We start from the raw sequence: 8,103 nt of genomic DNA, 5'->3' as shown, positions 1-8,103 counted from the left end.
CTCCATGGGTGACATGTCTGGTGAGTATTCAGGCCATGGAAGGACTGGGTCATTTTCAGGTTCCAGGAATTGTGTGAAGATCCTTGCGACATGGTGCCGTGCATTATCATGCTGAAACGTGATGGAACAACAATGGGCCTCAGGATCTCATCACGGTATCTCTGTGCATTCAAATTGCCATCGATAAAATGCAATAGTTTGTTGTCCGTAGCTTATGCCTGCCAGAACCATAACCCCACCGCCACCATGGGGCACTCTGTTCACAACGTTGACATCCGCAAACCGCTCCCCTACACAACGCCATACACGTGGTGTGCGGTTGCGAGGGTGGTTGGACGTACTGCCAAATTCTCTAAAACAATGTTGGAGGCAGCTTGAATTAACATTCAATTCTCTGGCAACAGCTCTGGTAGAAATTATTGCAGTCAGCAATGCCAACTGCACGCTCCCTCAAAACATGACATCTATGGCATTGTGTTGTGACAACTGCACATTTTAGAGTGGCCTTTAATTGTCCCTAGGGCTGTTGCGGTGACCGTTTTACCGCCACACCGGCGTTCACTAGTCATGAAGTTAGTCAAATTCCACATGACCGTTTATTCACGCTAATTAGGCTTCTCCAAGCTCTGATGCTGTGGATGGTCATTAGTAACCTACCAAACTTGCTAACTGCCTGGTACTCAGCACTCTATTGTCCCTCTAATCATTCTGGCATCAATGCAAATGTTATTGAAAATCTAATCAAACACTTCATGGGAGCCCATGAGCTCATGTTGCGCTACATTTCTATAGGCTATGCAATTGTGTGAGAAAACAGAGTGATGGCCTCTATTAAAATGATGATCCATCAGCTTTCTATAGGCTAGGCCTACTATATTTATTTTCTTAACTTTCCTAATACTAAGCACATTGATTCTCTTTACAACAGGAGTATAGCCTACCTGGCTGGCATGAAAACGAACCACGGGAAAAGCGTCCTCCATTCGCTATTTAAGTGCATAGATTACGTTTATTTTTGTTTTGAGACAAGTACATAGTAATGGTCCATTCTAAATCAAAACAAATTTCACACATATGTAAATACAATATTAAATCAAGAATAGTCTGATAGGCTAATATTGTCACCAATGACCCATCACTTGTGAATTCTATATTATCACTTGTGAATGATGCCCAGCGTAAGGCAAGAAACTACTTTTTAGAATCATAGTTGCACACCTAATGTAGCCTAGCCCATAGGCCTATATGTTTTGCAAAGGTTTGTATCACAACCTAGGTGGCCAAATAACAAAATTTAAGCACATCAATCCGCTTACAATGGGCGTAGAGCCTAACTGGCATACTTAAGCAGTGTGTGTTTTCAAGTTTAGGGAAGATCATTTTCACCATAATATATACCTTTTATAGTAAAAGCATTACATGCATAATCACATTATTGGTTACTTTTGATTGTGTTGTTTTTCTGCTAATAGAACATTTGTGCTTGTAGCCTACTACCTTGTGTGCATTGCTGTGCTTATAATGTGAAGAAATGGCTTAATAGTTGATAATTGAGTTGGAGGCGTGCATGGCCATGGGTGAACAGGGAGTACAGGAGAGGGCTGAGAACGCACCCTTGTGGGGCCCCAGTGTTAAGGATCAGCGGGGTGGAGATGTTGTTTCCTACCCTCACCACCTGGGGTCGGCCCGTCAGAGTCCAGGACCCAGTTGCACAGGGTGGGGTTGAGACCCAGGGTCTCGAGCATAATGATGAGAAATCTGAATAACTCTAAATTAAGCATGTACTGTAGGAGTACCTATGTCTTTGTTAATCGCTCAATGGAGAATAGCCGCATGTACGCACTCCCTCAAATCGTTTGGAGAAAATATCCTTTCTATTTTATTCAGCATTGTGTTCTTCATACTATAATATAAAATAATGCCACGGAATTCTAAGTCAATTAGACCAGCAGTTATTTGCTTGACATTCACCGGCTGACATTTCTTTACCGCCACAGCCCTAGGTCCACCTGTCTAATGATCATGCGGTTTAATCAGTGTCTTGATATGCCACACCTGTCAGGGGATTGAATTATCTTGGCAAAGGAGAAACGCTCACTAACAGGGATGTAAACACATTTGTGCACAAAATTTGAGAGCGAAGCATTTTGTGCCTCTGGGATCTTTTATTTCAGCTCATGAAACATGGGACCAACACTTAGCATGTTGCGTTTTATATTTTTGTTCAGTGTAGTTAGTGAGTTATTAGCCCAGTTATAGATCATTTGCCATCAGCAATGGGGGAGTGATTGCTTCCTACAAGAACAGAAAATCTGCGCATTCTTTGACATCTTTGAAAAACAAGTCAGGGAAAGAGCTTTTTTTCTGTTGTATTTTGAGACCGGCTTGAATAACCTAGGTAGCCAATAGGCAGAAGGAAGCATAATCTGATTCTCTTTAATAGTGCTATGGGGAAAATTATGCATTTTATTTTGTAAAGTGGTTTCTTGCATCAGAACATTTTTCAGTCACCTTGTCCGAAGGACATGTTTCATGGAATGTAGACCTACATTGAGCACCACACATTGGCTGCTACTGTAGGCTGTTTCCATGTTAAAATGTAATGGGATGCATTTTTTTCCATTTGTATTTGATGGTAGGCCTACATTAAGATCAAATTGCCACAGTAGCCTACTTGACCACTGTTAAAACTAACTTAAAGCAGGGACAGGCTCAGTGTTCACAGAATTTTCACAATGTTACATTTTGCGCTCAGTGACACAATTTGAGGGAACATTGTTTGGTGCACTTACAACTTTCACCTCCCAGTCTCACTCCGTTTATACTGCCTCCCCTTTCAGTTTCCATTGTGATGCTCTGTCTGTCAGTATGATGTTAGTGCCCAGCATTGCCTAAAACCATGACCTCAATCAGGTCAATCCCATCTCTCTCTGCACATATTGTTCATCTCAAACCAAACATGAAACAAATGATGTGGCCCTTATGAACATCATGAATGTACTGTACTGAAATATCATCATCTGGATGACAATTGCTATTAGGCTATTCATGCCAACATGAATGCAAAATACTTAGATTCCCTGAGACCATATTCAAAATGTCTAACACTGCTGCAGTACCATTTTCCAAAGATTACATTGAAGACACAAGAAGCATTTTGATTTCCACCTGGAATAGTAATAGCCTATCAAATTCAGCCTACAGCTAGTGTATCATGTTATTCATAGCACATGATTTCCTAGGAATTTGAAAGCCTCTGTGTTTGAGACTGGAGTAAGATTTCATGATCATTGTTCAGATTTTCTCCACGCCCCAGTCTGAGTCTCTTGGGACCAACTTGCGGCCAACTCCGCTTATTACAAAGAGACACCTGGTCAAAGCTTCACATTTACCATTAATGTCTTGTGACTGACATTTTGTACTGCCAATGCAACCTGAGATGCTCTCTGCTCAGTGGACTAACAATGACACATCTTTCTTAGTACCTAATCAGTTATACGGTTTGGTTTCTACATTTGCCTTCACAACAGAAGTTTAAGTGGATATGCACTGAATAACATCCATGGGGTCATCCACATTGACATTTGTATAGAGTGGTAGGGTCTGTATGCAGGCCTAAACATTGGCAGGGTTAGTGGTATGCAACAGTTGCTGTAACACTGACCATAGCTTGAATCATACAAATGTAAATATACTGAACAAAAATGAATTGTTGCATTTATAATATTTGACTGAGTTACAGTTCAGAAGGAAACCAGTCAATTGAAATAAATCAATTAGACTGGGCAGGGGTGTATAAGCCCACCCACTTGGCAGCCAGGCCCAACCACTGGGGAGCCAGGCCCAGCCAATTAGAATTACTTTTTACCCACAAAAGGGCTTCATTACAGTTGAGGTCAGTTCGACGTACTGCCAAATTATCTAAAACAACGTTGGAGGTGGCTTATGGTAGAGAAATTAACATTCAATTCTCTGGCAACAGCTCTGGTGGACATTCCTGCAGTCAGCATGCCTATTGCACGTTCCCTCTTGAGACATCTGTGGCATTGTGTTGTATGACAACTGGATTTTTATTGTCCCCAACACAAGGTGCACCTGTGTAATGATCATGCTGTTTAATCAGCTTCTTGATATGCCACACCTGTCAGGTGGATGGATTATTTTAGCAAAGGAGAAATGCTCACTAACAGGGATGTAAACACATTTTAGAGAAATACGTTTGTTGTGCGTATGGGTTTTTGTTTATTTCATCTCATGAAACATGGGACCAACACCTTACATATTGCGTTTATATTTTTATTCAGTGTAGATTATGATCTGAGAGATTAGGCTACATAGTGTCCATTGCTGGTGTGTGTGATGGCCAGAAGAGAACATGATTGTGAACCATGACTGTTACTAGTGCATTAAACTACATGGGTCTATTAAAAAAGGACCTCAACTAGGGATTTGGGATTTTTCCTTTGGTGTTTTTGAGAAGCTTACAGAGATTTACCATGCTTTTTGATCTGGATCAAGAGTTTATTTCCTCACCTTCTTTATACCAAAGACTTTCAGCTTTCTATTCAGACTGATGCCAAGTACATATCTAGCTTTCGTATTTGTCTACAAGAGTGATTACATATTTCATTTGGATAATTCAAACACAGTAGTAGATGACAAAAGTCTATTTTGCAGGCAAGGCTATTAGCTCTGACCTCTAGGCTCCATTCCAACATGCCAATGGGGTGTGTTTGGGACTCAGGCCTAGGATGTATGGAAGGTGTGGTAGGCAAAAGTTGGATGATGGATGCTAGTTTCTATGTGTCAAATTGTGTGCTATCAATAGACTACCCACCACACCCCTCCACTCAATAGCCCTTGCTTGCCTCCCTGAGGTAATTGTGCAGAGGAGGCTGGTCTTGTTACAGCAGGAAAATTAAATGCCTTTTACAATGTTCTTGACATTGTCTGTTGTCACAGGATTGTTATGTTGAGCCTCTGAAGTTTCCACTCTGATGCTGCATTTTGTAACCATGTGGGAGGTGGGAATTTACCAGTTGTAAATATCATTTGGATGCATTCACGTGATTTGAACTCATTGAGAAACGCTGATTCGATAAAGGGCCTCGTTGCCAAAATCCCAAAGGATCCCTTTAACCAAATAGCTATCGAGACTAGTTGCATTGCCTCTTTTTGCACTAACTTTTCTCTCATCACATATGCTGCTGCTACTGTTTATTATCTGTCACTTTATTCCTAGTTATACAGTATGCACACCTACCTCAATTACCTGCACATCGACTCGGTACTTGTACCCGTGTATATAGCCAAGTTGTCTATACTTATTGTGTATTTATTATGTTTTTATTTTTATTTATTCTTTCTCTCTGTATTGTTGGGAAGGGCCCTTAAGTAAGCATTTCACTGTTAGCCTAACCCTGTTGTTTATGAAGCATGTGACAAATAAAATTTGATTTGATAAGCTAATGGCCAACAAGCTGCGGCAACCATACATTTAAAATACGGCTATCATGCTTGTAAACTATAGAGTTAAAACACAATAATAGATTGCTTTTCATAAATAATGTTTTGTTGCATTTAACTTCTGAAAATGCTGTTATAGAGGCCATTTCTTAGTAGGTGACGTCTGAGTTGACCATGTGGGGTAAGTGGGTGCTCTGGATGATGGACGAGTTTCCAGCTAGTAATTACCAGTTGGAGGGCCGTTCAAGTAGCTTTTTCCCAGTCGTATGTGGTAAATTCCCACTTTTATGAACGCACCATGACACTACCTCCAAAGTTTTGACTGTCATAAATGGGGCGTGTCTGTAGGCACGGTACATCGCCCAATTCATTGGAAGCTTTGGCTTGCTTCTACAGAGCGGGTACTACAGGGGTTGCTCAACTAAAAGAATGTGTGGTTATGCTGCAGGATTTAGAGGTCATTTGTGGTTTAGTACGGTACCCTGCGTCACTACTTCATTGACCAGACCAGCGCAAGGAGGAGTTAGAGCACTGATTATGCTTTTGGGTTCCAAGGTGCTACTGTGTCTCTAAAAATACACGTTTTTGTTACTGCTCGTCAGTATTACTTACTAAAACTGTTATTACATTAAGGTTTTTATTCTAAGAGAAATTTAGATGACAATGATGGTGTGGAAATGTTAGGATTATTTTTGCTCTTACTGTAGTACTGTTTTCTACTCCCGACTGGTCACGTTGAACAGCGCCTGAGTGGCACAGCGGTCTAAGGCAGTGCAAACTGCATTGCTACAGATGCTGGTTCAATACCCGTGCCGGCCGCGACTGGGAGACCCATGAGGTGATGGTAGGCTTTTGATTTCTCTCCCTCCTAAAAACAGAAATAAATAATTCTAAATAACAAACTGGCTTTATTTACAAATTAGTAACCATGTCTCACCCCATGTTCAAGAATGGCCTTTTTCTCGCTCACTTTACATTATTTGAAAACAAAATCATCTCTAAAATATTGTTATTTTTTAAAACAAAGCTATTATTTATAATAATTAATTTAGAATGATATAAAGCCCCTTAGATATTCTCTCAGATATATTAGCGTAGCAGGCTGTGAATTCTGCAAACAGCGTTTCTAGCAGGACAATATATATTGGTCATGGCTCCCGAGTGGCGCACAATGGGGATTGCCTTGCAGTTCTCCAGCTTTATCCACTGACTAGGGAAACGGTCCTGCTGTTCTTAGTGCCTGTCTGCACGTTCAAACTAAAACAATGTAACTAATAATGGTGTGAAAAATGCCGCTTAGATATAAATTCGGAGGGCAAATATGATTAAATATTAAAGCATTAGACCTCACTAAAGGCATCAGCCAAAAGTTATACTTAAATCCGAACCGGATTTAACGAAAAATGACATGAAAAGCGCAAATTTGTAAATCCCAAACTTGAAAAGTAGTTGTGGTTACAATAAAGTATGTAAACAAGATGCTGTGTTTTTATTTACAGTAGTGATGGATAGCTGGTGGCATTTTGAAAACAGCTTTTCAAACACTTGTTTTTCACAAGTGTACTGTAGCAGATGTAGCCCTACACTATTAGCAGGACAATACTCTTTATAGCCTGGCTATTGTAGGTGTGAACATCCCCCTACTTGACCAGTTAATCTTTGCTTGTAGGCTTGGCAGAGATACGGATGAATGTTTTCAGTTGCTGCCAAACAAGTTCGATCGGGTTTAAATCAGGAGACCTACATGTAGAGACATTCTTTTTTTTTTTTTTTTTTTAGATACTGTAGGCCTACCGTAGGTGGTGTTGGTCTTTTTTATTTAACCTTTATTTTACTACATGAAGGTCTACTTACTCTGCTGGCGTCTTGACCCAGGTCATGCCCTCATTTGCAATGCAAACCGGGCGGCAATGCAAACCGGGCGGCAGTGTGTTTTCGGTCATTGTCTGCTTTTGGAGAAGAAAAAAAGACATTTAGCCTAACAGGCAAAATTAGGTACAATACTAGAAATATACATGTAAATAGGCCTAAACATAACAAAATATTGCTATAATCCTTTCCTTGAAAGAAACGATGTGGTCCCAGAAACACCTCTCTTGCATAGGGTCCAGCATATTTCTTGATGATTTCTTCCTCAAAGAAATCTCGAGCCATTATACCTGAAAAAGGAGGCAACAGTGAATTATTGTGGGACACATAGCAGTCCGTGATGTGTAGGCTACAATATTTTATTTACCTTTTGCTTTGTAAATAGCCAAACTTACCATCAAATATGGGCCTGGTCCCTGGCGAGAAATTGCCCCCACACATGGAGTTTGAGCGGATGCTTGGGACTCAGCTTGCTTGATCTTCTTCCTTTTTTTCTGTAGCAATTTTGAGCAAATTGCTCAAGGGCCATGGTTGATTCGTCTGTGAAGATGACATCATTGAATGTCTCGCCAGCTTTGATCCATGCCTGGGCCTGCAGGGCGCAAAGTTCTGTCATACGAATCATCGGGTCAAAACTACAGAACAGTACAAGACAAGCACACATGGTTAATGTTCTGGAAAAAAGTGTGTGTATGCATGTACACTACCGTTCAAAAGTTTGGAGTCACTTCGAAATGTCCTTGTTTCCAGCTACAATGGACATTAACA

The 8,103-nt window shown here is 40.6% G+C and overlaps 1 long non-coding RNA gene across 1 annotated transcript; it reads right to left on the bottom strand.

Moving 5' to 3' along the window:
• Window positions 1–6,126: 6,126 nt before the first annotated feature.
• LOC115195751 (uncharacterized) lies at window positions 6,127–7,872 on the bottom strand. The gene is made up of 3 exons (XR_003878738.1): window positions 7,731–7,872; window positions 7,321–7,625; window positions 6,127–6,334 (listed from the first exon to the last, which is right to left on the bottom strand). It is a non-coding gene; the product is annotated as an uncharacterized LOC115195751 (long non-coding RNA).
• Between the last annotated feature and the right edge of the window lie 231 nt (window positions 7,873–8,103).

This window comes from Salmo trutta, chromosome 6 (genome assembly GCF_901001165.1).
Source record: "Salmo trutta chromosome 6, fSalTru1.1, whole genome shotgun sequence".
NCBI lineage: Eukaryota > Metazoa > Chordata > Actinopteri > Salmoniformes > Salmonidae > Salmo > Salmo trutta.
Note: the sequence above shows the minus strand (reverse complement) of the source record. Positions and strands in the feature narration are given on the sequence as shown.